Source organism: Anneissia japonica, unplaced genomic scaffold (genome assembly GCF_011630105.1).
Source record: "Anneissia japonica isolate Jap-2015-1 unplaced genomic scaffold, ASM1163010v1 scaffold288275_len480233_cov166, whole genome shotgun sequence".
Lineage (NCBI taxonomy): Eukaryota > Metazoa > Echinodermata > Crinoidea > Comatulida > Comatulidae > Anneissia > Anneissia japonica.
In genome coordinates this window covers 296,073-313,571 of record NW_022738306.1, presented here as the reverse complement: position 1 = coordinate 313,571, position 17,499 = coordinate 296,073, and the positions used below count along the sequence as shown (strand labels likewise).

General features: G+C 33.6%; 1 protein-coding gene across 2 annotated transcripts in view; it reads right to left on the bottom strand.

Annotated features, from left to right (window-relative positions):
* Positions 1–4,659: 4,659 nt before the first annotated feature.
* The window catches only part of LOC117117532 (G protein-activated inward rectifier potassium channel 3-like), a 61,779-nt gene continuing 48,939 nt past the window's right edge, over positions 4,660–17,499 (bottom strand). For both annotated transcript variants that reach the window (XM_033261848.1, XM_033261849.1), the window contains exon 3: positions 4,660–10,080. The gene's annotated coding sequence lies outside the window, so the exon portion shown is untranslated. The remainder of the gene's footprint in view (positions 10,081–17,499) is intronic.

Below are 17,499 nucleotides of genomic sequence, written 5' to 3'. Positions count from 1 at the left end.
ACACCCTCTCACCCCCTTCTCCCAGCTCGAGCCTACGAGCTCAAGCCCCCCTATCAGACAACTTAGCCCCCCCACCCAGAAAATATATCCTAGAGATGCGATGTATTCGTCTGCATTTACGGTACATATACTACAGCTATGGCAACAAGCTTGCATGATTGAACAGTTGGAACAATTAAGTGGACATTTGATTCAACCGATTGGTGTAGGATATCAAATAAAAATTCCATATTCATAGTGATTTCTCCTATTTGCCAGGGGTGCTTGAGAAAATGGATTTCGTTTACTTATGGTGATGTCTAGAAACACGACCTTATGGGCATCAAGAATTATGAAAACTTACTTACTGTTAATTATAATCTTTACCATTTCTTTGAGTTACATAGTGGTCTAAAAGCATAATTTTGGGCCCCCTTGCATCCGCTACTGGGGCTGCCATTATACAACTGTCTGTCAGTTCTTTAAGTATATTGAACCAAATATGAAATGTACTTTTTCTGTGTGCCGAAGTTAAAAAAAATAATATATTGCACTGAATATTTAGCAAAAATATGCCTAGCCCTGGGCTACAGACCTTTTTGCGAGGCCTGGTGTCTAGACTATACATGAGGCATATGCAAAAGCTATCGAAATTAGCCATTTGACTGCAAGCCACATTTTGTTTTCATTTTCTGGTTCCCTAGTATAAGCCTGTTCTACCCCCTACAGCTCAAAACAATTTCGTATGCAAGAATGTTCAGTAATAGCAATAAAAATGGTATTAATTATGTGCCACAAACTCAAACTCCATTCAAGTTTAATCCTAAAAATACAAGTAAAACTTCCACAAAAAGATATTTTATGACAATTTTATTCCTTATCACATATGCATAGGATTTTTCATGAACAAAAATTCAAACGAGAACTGCCGACTCTAGCTTGCAGCAGACTAAAAATTCAAACAAATTGATCGTTAACTGTTTAATAATAACAGCAATAATATCTGTTCCTACATTGATAAGTTATACTTATTGTTGATCAAGAAGCTCTACCTGATCCCAGTTTGACAGACAGTACACATCAATAATATATCAGCACAATATTAATTTTAAAATTCTTTTTTCTACATCATTGCTATCATTTTATAAAGAAGGTAGTAATTATTTAATTAAACACTATCAAATATTTGTAATAAATATTAATATCAATAATATTTCTGATTATACTGAAATAAGGAAAACTCTCTTGAACATTAATTTTGAAGATTGAAACATCAACACAATATTAAATTATCATTCCAGTAATTATATGTCTAATTTGAATTTTATTTGAATAAACTGTACTTAGAAAATCTATGCTTCATAATTATGAGATCTCTTCTAATTTTCTGCCTAAAAATAGCTTTGTACCAGTTTTAACAGCAACAATACTGTACAAGAGGTATTTTGGGAATTGAAAGCATCACTCAAAGCTCCTGTATATATCCCCCTCCCATATCCCCTCTCTACCCTTCCCATTGCACAGTTATCTGTGAAATTAATTAATACATTCTTTATTCATTTATTCATTGGAATAAATTTCACTTTGTGATCACTGCTTTTTACAGTCAATTCCATGAGATACATTTATTATACTTCACAATTCTGCAGGTGGTTTAACAAAATCAGCAAATTTAAGAGGCCTCTGCCATAAGAAAATCAAGGATAATGGCACATCAGTCATTATCTTGATTATTGTTAATATCATCATGGCATCAACCATTAGTGGTGATCAACAGATATAGGTCTATGTCATATCGACAATAATTCAAACTGTGAGGCACCTTTTCTCCCACGGACCCCCTCAAAGATACTGTCATAAACACACTCCCACTCAGGATTACACCATCAACATGGATTTTAAATGGTTTGATGGACCAATAAAGACAAAGCTCTGTCCACCCTATCAAATTGTATGCAACAAAAAAAATGTGATATGGCGATATTTGGGTGTGGTATGACATCACCATACCCATATATGGGCACATCACATACTGTAAATTACACATCAAAATATTACAGAAATCGTATCATATCGATACCATACATTTTTAAATGTTTGCATATGTTTTAAATGGTATAATAGCATTATGAAATCTACATTTTTATTCAGATATTAAACAAATGTAACATTTAAGGATTATATAGTTGCAATTTAGATTAGAATTACAAAATATCAAACCAGGGAGGAATATTCCCTGGATGAAAAGAATTAACAGCTTTTGAAATTGGAATATCAATGTAATGTTTCTTCTAGAGAAACAAGCCAAAACACATTCATACCTGTAAATAGATGCTACTTTATAATGTGATTTACAAAACAATCCAGAAAAAGCACGTAATGGAAAATAATTAAAAAAAAAAAAAAAAAAAAAATCTTATAGATGTTTTTTTTTTTTTTTAAATTAAAAACAAAGTTTTCCTGCATAATAAATGTGTCGTTCATCAGTAAGCCTGGTGTTAGTTGGTACAAATGTCTTTTTTTTTTGTCTAAACACTACATACAAATGGATATACTAAGGGGAGTTGCTATTTTTACAACACTCTTAAATCAATTCTGAATTCTGATTGGATATTATTATGACAGAACATTCAGTCAGAATTAAGAATTGGTTTAAGACTGGTGCCACTGCCTATTGAAAAACTCTTGCTGAACATCACCAACAAACACTAATATTGTAAGTTCCGCTGTAACATGGGACAGTATTTGACATTAATTTTTTGAAACTATAGTTACAAATTCCAGTGGTAAACCACTGAAGTACACTACAAGTACTTCTACACAAGAAATTAGACATTTTCATGTTTTTATAGTTAAAAATTCCATGGGTGAATTGAAAGTACTTGTACATTAAAGAAATTGTTATGTGTCCTTAAGCTTTTTTCATATTAGATTATTTTCCTTGAATTACTATGTTCAAACAATGCGAATCATGCGCCGTTTGTTTTGCACCAAGAAGAAAAATTTGATGCGAACAGTCAAACATTGGTACTACACATAATCAAAAATATAATTTTATATTTGTGCACCAAAAGGTCAGAATTTGGAAACTTAAATGTGTGCTATAACAATCTTGATAATGATAATAGGGGGCTTTCGATTGCACGACAACGGAAGGACATAGAACGAAATGACGTCACAAAAAGTCATTTGCGCATGCGAGAATGTTAGGTTCTCGTCACACGGATTCTAGGATGCAATTTGGCCAAATCTACATATGCAAAGAATGTAGGACGTGCTGAAGGACGGTCACGCATGAGTGATTCCATTCTAGCATCGCCGAACAAATGAAAAGCTCCTTAATGAAAGTTAAATTCACATAATCAGTAGCATGAAATACAAACGAAATAAGTAGATACTTTTGCACTATATAAGAAAGAACTATTATTATTAACACTTTATTTAGACTAACAAAATTTATTGAAACACAACTTCAGAGGTAAAGGAAGTAAACAGGATCAACTGTTCAAACAAATTATGTAAATGAGGCAAATTATAAACAAAATATAAACATAATGGCTGGCTAGAAGAGACCAGGCCCGGAATTTATCAATCTCAGCTTAGCAAATGTCTTAAGTCAAAAAAGTTAAGATGTCCCTAATAAATATATTAAGCTGATTTATTACCCAATCTTAGCAAAATCTTGGCTTAAAAATCGTCTTAGATGGCGCCAACGTACAATCGACTTTCTAATTTTAAGCAATTTTTAAGCTAAGCAATATGGATAAATTTGACATAAGGAAAAAAATGGACGAATTTAAGCTGATTTCTAGTTTGATAAATCTGGCCCCAGGGATTAACAAAGCATCATGGATGATAGGTCTTATAAAAGTGGTAGAAAATTACAATTGCTGTAAGAACAGCTACCGGGTATTTAAAAAAAAAAAAAAAAAAAAAAATTGGTGATGGTACTGTGAAAAAAGCTACAGTATTTGATTTTGAACAGTTTGATCCTCTGCTTTTCATTTACCTGATGAAGCTAGCAAAAGCTTGTGTTTCAACAAATTTTGTTCGCCTAAATAAGGGCTACTGAAGGGGTGTATCTGGGATTTTTTCTGGGTGGGTCGTGATCATAATTTTTTATCAATGATCATAACCTTTTCACAATGAAATAACAAGAAGATGTGATTCAAATGTCAATACAATTTGCTTGAAGCGGATGGCAGGCTCAGTTTAAAAATTTATGAAATTGAGATAGATTACGTCACACAATTGGCAAGGTTTTTGGACTCATTGCTGGTATTTCATCAATGATTTTTCATTTGCCGTTGTGAAAAGACCTAGAAAAAAATGTCTGGAAAAAAAATAAAATCTTTTTTTTTTTTTTGGGGGGGGTGGGATCGTACGACCTTCCCGACCCCCTCTGCATACACCCATGTACTGTACTTATTTCATTTGTTTAAAAATCAAGTTAGAATGTTACAGATGCATATTTAAGTGATCATTTGCATGTAAGTCTCTGTAAAACCTACCAAATTTAAATTCAAGTGTAAACAGATAAACATTTTGACCAGGCTATGTTACCCTTTGAAACTTTGTCTTAGTTAAATCCAATGTAAATGTGGCTTAAGACCTGTTACATGCATAGCAAATTACAGAGGGTTGCAACAACTATTTTAAAGCTCTGTCCAGACTATCAAATTTTCTTTGACCAAAGATTTTCTGTATATTTATTCATATTTACACATGTTTTCGTCACATAAAAACGGATAGTGTGGACAGGTCTTATGATAGCAAAATGATAAAACCAAAGATACTAGAAACACAAGATAGAGTGTTCCACCGAAATGCATGGTGGAAATACAAACAATGGGGCGCCCCATACGGCTGGATCTAAAAAACTTCTACCAAACTTTCGTTGCCAAGTCATCGCGTATTTAATTGTCAATCCTCAATTAAAAAATTGTACACAATTGTGCGATTAGTACAATTGTACCCAGACAGTGACATCAGTGAATACATAACCTCCTTGGCGGAGGTAGAAATCGTTGCTATTATCCAAATAAAACACAAAACAATTAAGCCTATGGATCAGTATAGAAAACAACAATATAGCGCAGAATCATATGGCCGGACGGACGCACTCTAGTGATAAAGTTTTTCTCCATTAGTGGAAAAAGAAGGAAGAAGGGCGCCATGTGCGCCTGGATATACTTAGCAACAGAAGGGCGCCCAGTACGTCGGGCCCGAAGTATAGGAAACCTGCGTTATAATAAAGAAGGGCGCCGCCTACGTCGGGCCCAATTTCCGCCTCATTTTTACTATGCGAGTGCTCTATCTTGTATTTCTAGTATCTTTGATAAAACTATCTGTGCTACAGTCTCCTTAGCTACAAACTCCAGTGGGCAGAACAAAACTTAGTACAATTTCTTTTATAAAAAAAATTACATCATGGCAACACAACAATTCTTCTTCAACCAAGAATAAACTACAGTTAAAAAATGTTAAATTCAAAAGAACACTTATTTATAGGTGGAAATAAATAAAGCTTTGAAATAAAGAACTCTATACAGGTCTCCCCCTACTTAAAGAGCCCTCCAATTAAAGACCGCTTTTCTGTGGTCCCATATTAACAATGTCTTTTATCTTTATTATTCTAGAGATTAAAGCTGCTAAAGACCATGGAAACACCCATCCTAAAAGTGGTCTTTAATTGGAGGGAGATCTGTATTTGTATATGCACCATATAATTCAAGATTGCTCTAACTCCAATACTCCTTGAATTCGAGACCACTTTTACAAAAAATTCAATCTATTAACACTAATCTACCCTCCATGTGGAGGCCAATACCCCAAGACCACCCCAAAGTTTCAGGTACCAAAGGTGGGTGATCTGTATCCAAGGAGGTACATATTTCTCCTTGCTGTATCTTTCAACATCTTGATTGAAAATCCTTGTTTGTATTGCAATCTCTGATTAACTGTTTACAAGGGGCTTAGTAAAGACTACTCGTACTTTCTTAGCAATGAATTGCAACATGGGATGTTATTCTTGGATAAATATTTCTTACAAAACAAGCACAATAAGCATCAACAAATAAAATAATGAATTTTGTAAAGCGTATATTCAGGAATACTTCTTGTGTGCCAAAATTTAAATAGAGGCTCAAATACACCTGTACAGGTGCACAATGGCATATGTATGTACAGGTTCACAGACACATGTACAGGTACACAGGGACATATGGAAGTACTGTACAGGCGCACACAGACCCATGTTGAGACAGATTATATAATACACCTACATGGGTATTTTGACACATGTCTTGTGTACATGCAAGAAGAATGGCACTTTTACTGGTGAATTTAGTAGTATCACCAACAGGTGAATGACACCATTGCTACTTTAATGATGAATGACATCATCTGATTGGTCCATGTTAGTAAATTGTGTGTATCATGCACTATAAACTGCACAGGTGCAACTTTGCATATGCACAGGTAAAAATTCATGTCTCGAGAACTTACCGGTAACTACCGTAAATAAACATTCTTATTTTTGTTTTGTATTCCTAATATCTATTTATGACACAAACTTGCTGAATTGGAAAATAACTACTTTCCACAACAAATAACGGATTGAAAATAATCACACCAAAACATAAATTCCCCCATGTGTCAAATTGTAAAGTGACTGATCTATTTCACTCCCACGCAACTCCGCATTCAATGTTCATACCACACATAGTTAATAAGTTATAACATCAGAATTAGGTTTATGGTACCTGGATATATTAAGTTCCACAGTCAAAATCCATTAATTTCAAACATCACAATACTGTAGTTAAGTCTATCATAAATCGTCGACAAGAACGAGAAAACAATGCCAAAATACACGCTCTGTAACCATTTGCGTTAATCACATTAATTTCTACTCCATCAAATCAAATTCCTGGTTAATTAACACGTACATGTCAGACAGGTTGTTTTTAGAAATTTGACTAATTCAGGTATTTGAAATGCAATAACAATTATTACATCGATTCAAAAATGTAGATGTAAAGTGCACACAAACAAGATGTAAAGGTTTCCTTTACTCACTAGATGTATTGTACGCAAGCAAAATAACATTACACTAAGGGCTGAATTAGCATAGTGAAGTCGCAACAATATTAACTATATTACCTTTCAGATGGAAATTATGCAACCTGATTTACTTGTAATCTATAGTAAACTTCACTTCAGGCAATATGAAATAAAAGCAAAAACATTTTTTTTTTCAAGATATTGGTTTCCTTTTGTAATTGAATAAATTAGAATCACTTAATATTGTACTTCTTTACCTTAAAGCAGCTTCCACAATCTGTTGTTTTGAATTGGCTCAAAATAAAAATTTAATATAATTTTTCCAATTTGACTTTTTATTTGAAATTAAAATTTGACATTTTGAAATTCAAAATTTTGGCTGGATCCCTGTGGCAGTAACAAGATGCAATGGATAAACTGTCCTATATCCTGCCTAACTCATAAGCGTGGGTTTTGTTCTGAGAAGCCGAGCAATCATACGCCAATAAAAACCCATTGCATACTCACTGTACATGACCACATAAAAACATTTAGATTTTTAAATATTCGTTTAAACCAGTACTGCACGTTTAGAAGTTGAACATAGCTACATTTATGTCTATACACATGCTATACAGTATTGCATGTCAACACATAGCTAAGCTTTAGATTGTTGTACACATGTTTTCTAGCAGTACGGCATGCATGATCATGTTGCCAGGAATGTCTACATGCCCACGCAACCACATTAAGATCTGTACATGCCGAGCAACAGTATTTCATGCTAGTATGTTACAGGTGTATGAGAGAATGGACAACTATCTTATGTTCTGAAATATACCCACAATCTTTTTATTTCACTTTTGATATTTTTTTTATATTACTTTGTATTTGATTTTTATATTTATTTAGACTTCACTCCACAGAAACCTAATTAAAATGGAAGATGCAATCCCACAAAGCAAAACACAACTCTCTCCTCTCTCACAAACAAATAACGAACAAGCAATATACTTATATAATATACCATAGATACCAAATATATTCAGAATCAAGCAAATTAATACAAACTATTATCAAGCAACCCAAGTCCAAGCAATTTAATGACAAACTTATTACATTCCACACAAATGTAACTTTACATAGTCACTTTAGTCCACAAAAGTTGAACATAAAAGTGCCTAGTTTGTTTCTTGCTTTAAATAACTAGCACCAATATACTTTTATTGCTATTCTAAATATAATATATACATACTGTAGAGCAGTTTTAACTTTTCTTTAGCTGTTTACATTTTTGCTGGCTGATTTTTATTTAAATTAAAATGGAATTTTTAAAAGAGAAATGTTACTTTGATATATTTTTGGGAAAAAAGAATTGTATAAAAAATACCCTATCATATTTTCAAAATCTGAAGTACAAGGTCAGGTTCACACGAGAGCAATCCGGATCGGGAGCTAACCGTTAATGTTAATTGTTAGCATTCGTGCAAGAATTCCCAAACAGCTACCAGGATCTGGATACGCTAACCGTTAGCAAGCGCTATTGGTTAGCAGGTTGAGCGCATTTCTATCAGTACGCATTTCAAATTTCCTTGTTTAATATTGGCCAGTGATCCGATCATCATCTTCTTGGTATCTGGATAGGGATTTCCTTATGTTTTCTTATGTTTGTAATCCGGATCCTGCTAACCATTAGCTGCCATGTGTAAACATAGCCTAAATTTACAGTAGTTTGAGATGTTACATGATGATCACATAACTTGGGTACTCAAAATTTATTGGCAAGACAAGCTGATAATATGATCTAGGACTATGTGTATAGTAAATGTAGCAATATTAAAAGAAACCTTAATATAAATATTGAGGGAAATAACCAACAGAAGGAAGAAGCTCAGTTAAATATTAAGATTTGAAATTTAAAGAAAAGTTTGTTATTCTTGCACCACTGTAACAAGAAAACAAGTTTTTAGCCTGCCTCTACCTTTCGATCAACACATATTTTACAATACAACACTGCAGTCGCAGTCGGCTAACACAGTGCATTATAATTGCAGTTGGCGGGCCTTTCAGTATTACACATGATATGGTACTGTAAAACATTAATCAACATTGTCATATATAGCATCTCACATGGCACTCCATCATGTACGTGGCAACGCTACATGCTCGGCACCTATGAACACACCAATGTTATGTGTACCACATAGCAACAGAAAAAGCTGATAAACACAACATGTACTTCTAGTGCTTGACAACTTTACCATCAACTCAAGCAAAACCAGCCGTAACAACAACTCTTAAATTTAAAACTGTTTGTCAAATTTTTTGGTTCATTTTTTCAATGCAAGATAAATAACCTATTACCCACAAATTCTGGTGAACACCATATCCCTTCTACAAAAAAAAAAAAAAAAAAAAAACAACCTTAACAACAACTCTTAAACTTAAACTGCTTGTCAAATATTTTGGTTCATTTATTAAATGCAAGATAAATAACCTATTACCTACATATTCCGGTGAACACCATATCCCTTCTACAAAAATAAACCCCTTCCTATTTTATCAAGTACTTTTCGAAACCACCCAATATCTATTTTCACCATGTGCATTCAGCCTCTCTTATCATTCTTGTCAAGCCGTCAATAAATCTCTCAAAATGCAACCACACACTCCATGCAAACCCCTTTATCCTCTATTATACCAGCTCATTTTTTTTTTAACCATGAAGTTTTTTTTCTAATGTCTCATACATTTTTTTTATTTACAAAATTGGAAGTCATTAATATGCATATTAAAAGAACTTAAAAGTTCTTAGCAATCATTACCATTTCTTTGATTCATCACAAATACCTAAACACCTCTGACGAAAAGTATTCGATCATCTAGAGTGGATTTGTTTCTTGTATTAATTTCTATGCTCAATTTTGGTGCGTCTCCTGTCAAACATTTCTGTTATTGTCCATTCTTGGAGTACTTCCAGACCATTGATGGCGGTGATCTGCTCTTTGTAAGGTGCATACTACAGTCAGCTCATGCTGGTGCTGTCATTAATTTAATCTGAAGAACACAAAACAAAATTTTCTTAAAGTATGTTTAGACAGCTTTATAATTTATTAGATACAGTACTAACAATCCTTACCAGTTCAATAGTCTTCCTTGTAGGTTTAGGATATTCATGGTTATTTTCATGTTAAGCGCATAGAGGCAATTGTATAGTACTATGTGATATTATTATTACCGTAATCATTTGCATTTCATGCATTATGTATAATGCTTGTGTCTGCAATGGCTGCCAGTGGCAGATTCAAGTTGGAATCCGCCGCTGGCCCCTCTAGATGGCCGGAAATGGCATTCTCAGACCTAACTTTTTTTTTTATTCTTCAATTTTCAACATTGATCGTTATCGTAATAATGTAAACAGGCTTTACAGGTGTTTTAACAAGGGTGTTTATGTGTCTACTGCTTTCCTGAAAAGCAAAATAAATTGGGATTGAGAATCTATCGATTGTTAATTGAGGCAGAGGTCGGAAGTCAGAGAATAAGACGAGTCTATCTGTGCGATGTTAATTAAGCTGACATTGACAACAGAGTGCTTCAATACATCTAGCCTAATAATTGACGTTTATCAACATCGTCATTAGCGTGTAGGTTGCACCAATGTCAATGCGCACTTTGATACTGGGGTAGTTTGCTCATGTTGATACTGTGGTATCACTGCTAAATTTATACCACACTCCCAATGAAACCATTATATTCATGCAAATGATGGATCCCATTGGTAGTAAAAGGTAGTACTCTCCGCCACTTTTTTGTCCAACAGCAGCAAGAAATACCATAGTATATATAAATATAATGCATCAGAAAACACCCATCTGAAACCCTTCTACTCGGACCATAAAGTGTTTGATGATCCCTGGCAAGACTTGGTTTTGCCGCTGTCTTTGCTCATTTTGATACTTTGGTACCAAGTGACATCAAGCATGTTCTTCATTCTGTGACCTTATAAATGTTACTAATTCTTTCAATGACATCATTAATTACATCATGTCATTGCAAATTTTTGTCATTTAATAGTGATTAGCGTACAAGTTAGGTAGAATGTCCACGCCATTACTACACAACTGATTAGACACTTAATAGAACATGATGCAAGTTTACAGGATGGACAATTTTTCAGTAAACCAACCAAATGTTTTAAAGCCAGACTCTGGAAAAAAAAATTGTTGATATTGTAAAACTGATTTTTTAAGACACAAAAAGCATATTTGAAGAAAATCTCGGACGTGTTAATGAGATAATCTGTATTTTTCCCTTCAATAATTGTACCTTTCTTCATAACATCAACCACAGAGTTACAGTAGGAACAAGGAAGTAAATACATAAAACATTTAAAATCTTCATCAAGTTGATCTACATTGATGGCCAATATCACTGACAATAAATACCGCCTGCATGTTCCACTATGTGTAATAAAAAAGAAAGATATGAGCAGCGGCTTCCTTGATTTCTCTAAAATAAGGTCAGCTGAATAATCAACACTGTTGTTTTGCTGTGAAGCAACCTTTGACATTTTCAGTAAATGAAGTTTATTTAAATTATAAATTATTTTAACTTACTGTATCTTCCCCAAAGATTCAGAAGTCAAATAATTTAAAACATTAATATTGATTTGCATTTATATCATGTAGATTTTAAAGTGCATATGTTCACTACATGAAGTTATAGAAACAGAACTCTCAAATTTTAAAATAATATTACAAATGCCAGGCCTCACAGGGTCAACGATCCACCTCTTTTCTCACGCAATCCTGGACCGCAACCCAAGTGGCGCTAACAAGGAGCAAATTGCCAGATTGCTCAGAGTCTGGTAATATAAACTTTAACAATAATTATTAAAATATTTTAATTGTTAACATTTGTATAAGGCTTAAGAAAATTTATTTACCACACCCTCATGAAAAAAGAATTGCTATTTGTTGTTTAAAAAAAACAAAAAAACAAATAAACATTTTTCCATAAAAAATAAAATGAGGATTTGAAAGATTGTTGTTAAAGTCTAAGAAGAGGTGGAAATATAAATGACAGAATAAATTAAAGATTCATTTTATTTTTAATTTTATAAAAACTAATAATTTTTATTATTATCTAACCTGTTTACCACTAGTATAGGATAGTAAATAGATGCTAAATACCTTACCTAAAAAATAATTTCAAATCCTTAGCATGAAAATAACAATCAATTTTATTTGACATTTAGATAAAAGTTACACATTATTTTATTGAAATTTGAAACATACATTTTACAGCCCAATAATTTTGAAATACAGTACAATCGGATAGGTGATGAATTAGTTTCAAATTGAAAAATCGAATAAAAACATTATTCTTTGTTAAAACACAATATGAATATTAAGTTTGATTTTGTTTTTTATTTTTATTAAAGTCTATAAATCCAGTAAAGCTGACTTGCTCTCAGCTCATTGAATTTTAGATCATTTTTCCAGATTTTACTACATCATATTTTGATGACTTGTGCCACCGCCTGTTGTGCTTCAACTATTTGATGTGATACTGCCATTGGATGTGCAGAGTAAACACAGATGACAATATCAAATATCATATACTCATTCATACGCTGTCTTACAAATTATAAGAGGTCTGACCAGAATGCTTGGCATACTTCTGGCAGTTTCAATTTAAATTCAATGTGAACAGGGATGGAATAGGTTTTCTATATTATGATATTCCTATCAGTACAGGTATTATCAATTACTATCATAATTTTATTAAGCCTCTTCTCTGTATCAATACTGTATCATCACATTTTCCATTTAACGTGTCACCAAAAATCTTTGTTTTTTTAAGCATATTTATAATGAGTGTCCCTTCCAGCTTATCCTAGAAGGTTGACTGATATTCCGGGCCCTCTTTAAATAATTGAAATAATGTGATGCTTTTTCTCTTTATGAGGCTTTGGAAGTGGAGTTGTTTTCAGTCATGAGAAAAAGTCCTGTTATCACAGGAATTGAACCCAGGACCCTGGGATTAGAGGGCAGTGTTTTAACCACTAACCTATTCAACTCCACAATTAAATTGTAGAATCAAATTCTGCCTCTTTTTGATTTTGATGTGTACACTGTACTATTTGTTATTACTGACATTATATCATTATCAAAGTATTATCAGCAATTCCCTGATCACATGATTGTTGATTTAGAATCTATTTATTTGTTGTGAATTTCATTACAATTTGCATGGTATTATAACATTTTCATCATACATAGCCCTACAGTGTTGTTTTTATAGTATAAACTTCTAGACAAGTGCTACAAAAAAGTTGTTTATTTTTAGTAAATAGTAGGGAAAACGACACAACAAATGACATAAAACTTGTTTATCTCAAAATGATCAAAGAAATTTACATGTTTTTGATGGTGTGAAAGAATAACGAAGAAAGAATAACAAATGTAAAGATATTGACAAAACTGAACACAAAGAGAAGTTTTGTGATGGAGCAAAGACGAAAGAGGTGGATTGGTCATGTACTGAGAGGAAATGGATTATTGAAGAATTTTTACTAAAAGGAGAATGGAAGGAAAAAGAACAGTAGGCAGAAGAAAGAAGTTCATGGATATGTTTACCATCGGAAATTACGAAGAAATAATAAGTGTAAATAACATTTATTTTCTCATAGTAGTGCATGGTGGATTTTCATAGGAAATTAAAAATAATAATTATTTTTATTATCTTTCTTGACAATCCTAAAAAGGTATGAAGAAATTTAAATCATAAGATATCATATATCAAATTCAGTATTCTTGTATTACAACGCAATCTATCATTCAATTAAAATTGAATGGAATTCAACAATTTCTGTTAAAGAAGATTTTTTTAAAGAGAACTGAGATATTTTCACTTCACAATTGAAGGCTTCAGTTTATGATACTTTAACATGAACAAGATTTCTTAAATCACATTCATGGATTCTATTAACATGCCATTTTGCTAAGTCCAAAACCTGTGATTGGTCGAATTTCCCATAACTGTATTTATTTGCCCTATCACAGATAGGGTAAGACACCTGTATCTACCCTATAGCACTTTGTTTCCTTGTTTTATGAATCAATTTTGCTAGTTTATTCTCATCCCTGTTATAGAATGTTTCATTTCCTAATGAAATCTAATCCAGTTTAATTGGTAGCAGATAGCAATACTAGGACGAAAGCTGATCGAATCAGAGTCTGCGTGACGTAAATAGAACAGGTTACTCACAATCAACTTGTTTTGTTGCCAAATTTGACATTATTAACGCAGACGATAATAGATTACTATAACACAAACAAAAGAACATCCTATTTATTATTTATTTTTTTATTTCCTGGCAATACGAATAAAAAACAAGCCTAAAAGTAAACCTAAATTACTACAGTATCTCTCGGAGGAGCATTAAAAACATATTTTTTGTCCCTACAAAATTTTTCCACATCAGCATTATCGTCGGCTACAAAAGAAGACAAATAAGTTAAAATATTGACAAAGAAATGGAAAGAAGTAGAGTATTGTCATTCCTTCACAAAGACGGTGATAACATGGTGATAACAACATGGTCGGAAAGGTACAAGAGGAAACAATCCTCTGCTATTTTCAAATAGTGTACCGAGTTTCAAGCACACATGCAGTACGTACATAGGACCAATGACTTAATGCACCATCACACTAGAGGTCTTTCTGTAGGAGTAAGAGGAAAACCCACTGACTGAAGTCTGAAGACTTGTTTTCAGTGGGGTCACTACAACACCTGATATTGGTGAACTGGGCAGTACAATGGGAGACAATTCTCCACTCTTTTCAAAAGAGTGTACTGCCCTCTCCAGCGTGCACATGGGCCATATTGCACACAGGACCAACGGCTTAAATGCCTCACCCGAAAGACGGTGCTCTATCATAACTTGTATATCAGCCCTCCAGCTGGAAAATAAAGAGAGCAGCAGACAGAATTGAACCGAGGGCCAAAGAATCTCCACAGTTCACAGTGGCTATGCTCTCACAAAATAAAAACAACACTAGCAGGGACACAAATTTCAATTTCACCGGTATGCTAAATCATCTGTGAGAACAGCAATATTTGTGCACGCCAAAGGACCTCTAAATTTCACATTAGATTTTGATGGGCCAATCCTATATCTACAGTTGCAATATTATGAAAAAATAAACATAAATTTGTATAATTAATGTACAGTAGACTCTTATTCCGGGATACTTTTGGGATCCTCGTTTTGTGGCCGAAAAATTGTCCCCTTAATAGGAGAGTTCCCTTAATAGAGGCATCCCAAAGGATGTGTTTGAAATTTGTGTATATATGTTACAGAATGTTTCACCTCAAATTGAACTTAGCTGATTACACCTTTCAATATAAGTCCGCTTTCACACTAACTAGCCAACATACTGTACCATTCCCTGTTTAATTGAGTGATATAATTAATTGAGTATGGAGATGAAAACTGTCCTTGGCAACTAACCAAATTATTTACAAAGATCTGACCTTGAAGAACTGACCTTGTGCAGCAGGGGAAAAATAATTTGGGTAGGTTCCCTACAACACCTGATATTGGTGTTGATTACCGATAAATACCAGTCACACCAGGTCTTGTATTCTCACCTGAGGGAGATGTACCATACTGTGGTATTTAAAATTAGATAAGTTCAGATACAGTACTTCAGATAAATGCGTTGTTATGATGCAATGTCATCAAAGTAGGTCAGACGTCAATTGGCAATGGACAGGCACGTCGTCAACAATCCTGTATTTTTGGTCGGCTCTTCAGACATATTGTCACTGTGCATCACTTATCGCTACAAACTTTAGTTTAGTAAATTAGTTATTTATATTTATACTTCATTAAGATACGTCTGATTTTTTAACACTGAAATAACTATAAAAAGAAAAATCAAGATTCTATTATAATATTAATTTAAAACATCAGATTAGATTCCCAACTTTAATTTAAGTATGTTTTAATACACTTTATTAACACTCATAGAAATCAGTTTAAATACTCAAGGGAGCTACAGTATTATCAAATTTCATAGAATTGTATCATTGATAAATCTATTTACAGCCATATGGAGCACTTGACATCATTGCACAATGCAATTTTAAAGTTTTAAGTGCAAGCATAATATTGCACTCAGTTGGCTGAACTGCTGGTAGTAACCACTGTGTGTGCGCCAGGGGCTTAGCCGAAAAAAAAAAATATGCTGAAGCTCCGAACAGGGGTGGGTTTGAAAGGGTGCAGAGCACCCCCCCCCCCACAGTACGTAAGGAAAAAAACAGAAAATTATGGCCTTTAGAGTGTATTAAAGGTGTTTAAATGTTGCCTTCAACAGAATAGTGTGAAATTAGCTATCACAAAGCTATTTTTAGTGTAGATATAGACTGTGCAAGGCTACGGTTGTTTACTCGCACTATCTTTCTAGGCTATGCAGATGCATCTTCATCTCTCCCTACTCTAGTGTAATTCTACTCTAGGACCTCCGAATCGAGACAGGCCTACTGTATTTTGTTGACTATTAAAATCAAACTTGTGATGTTAACAACAAATCGGCTTTATAGCATTTTATGAATGAATATAACCACCTCTAGAGGGAATTACAAAAAGAACGATATCTTGGAGAACCACATCTCCAGTACTGTACTTGCAGAGCCATGTGCATGCGTTGTTGGCGAGTTAGAACCGTCCATTTCACAGCAGGGTATGAATATGTTTTCAACATGACATACGCATGTTGTAATTGACATTTTCACTGCCTAGACAATGGTAACTTTTTGGGAACCCCACCGAATGTCGGTATAAAAACAATGTAAATTCAATCAGTAAAGGTTGTTTCATCAAACGTAAACATGACTTAGCTTTAGTTTGATGCAACATTCAATAGATTCGAAGAAAGCATATAAAAAATTTGCTAAAGGTAGACCAGGCGTAACTAGGCTAGGCCGAGCTGGGTAGAACAAGCCGTACATGCCGTCACAGTAAAAGTTGCTGTCATACAATAATTGTTGGCCATCCAGAGGAGAGCCGGTTGACTCACTGAACTGTAAAGGTCATACAGTCTATGGTTAAAAAATAAAAAAGGTCAAACTGTACACTAAATATTAGTAGTGCACATTCTGGCATAATGTTCGAAAGTAAAATTAATATCTGATTTAAAATTGACTGACTTATAATGTACAATTGTACACAAGTTTCTATTTATGCATGAAACAACTTATAAACCATATCACCTGGTTTTCATCTCCATACTGGTGATTTTTACATACTGTAGACCAACATTCAATCTTGCTCTTTCTATTGGATTTCTTTAAGAATAACAAATGTACAACATTACTGGGAAACAGACACTGATGAAATCCCTAATCACACATGCGCTGAATAATGATCACATAGCTGCTCCAGAGGGGCTTACTAATTATCTCGC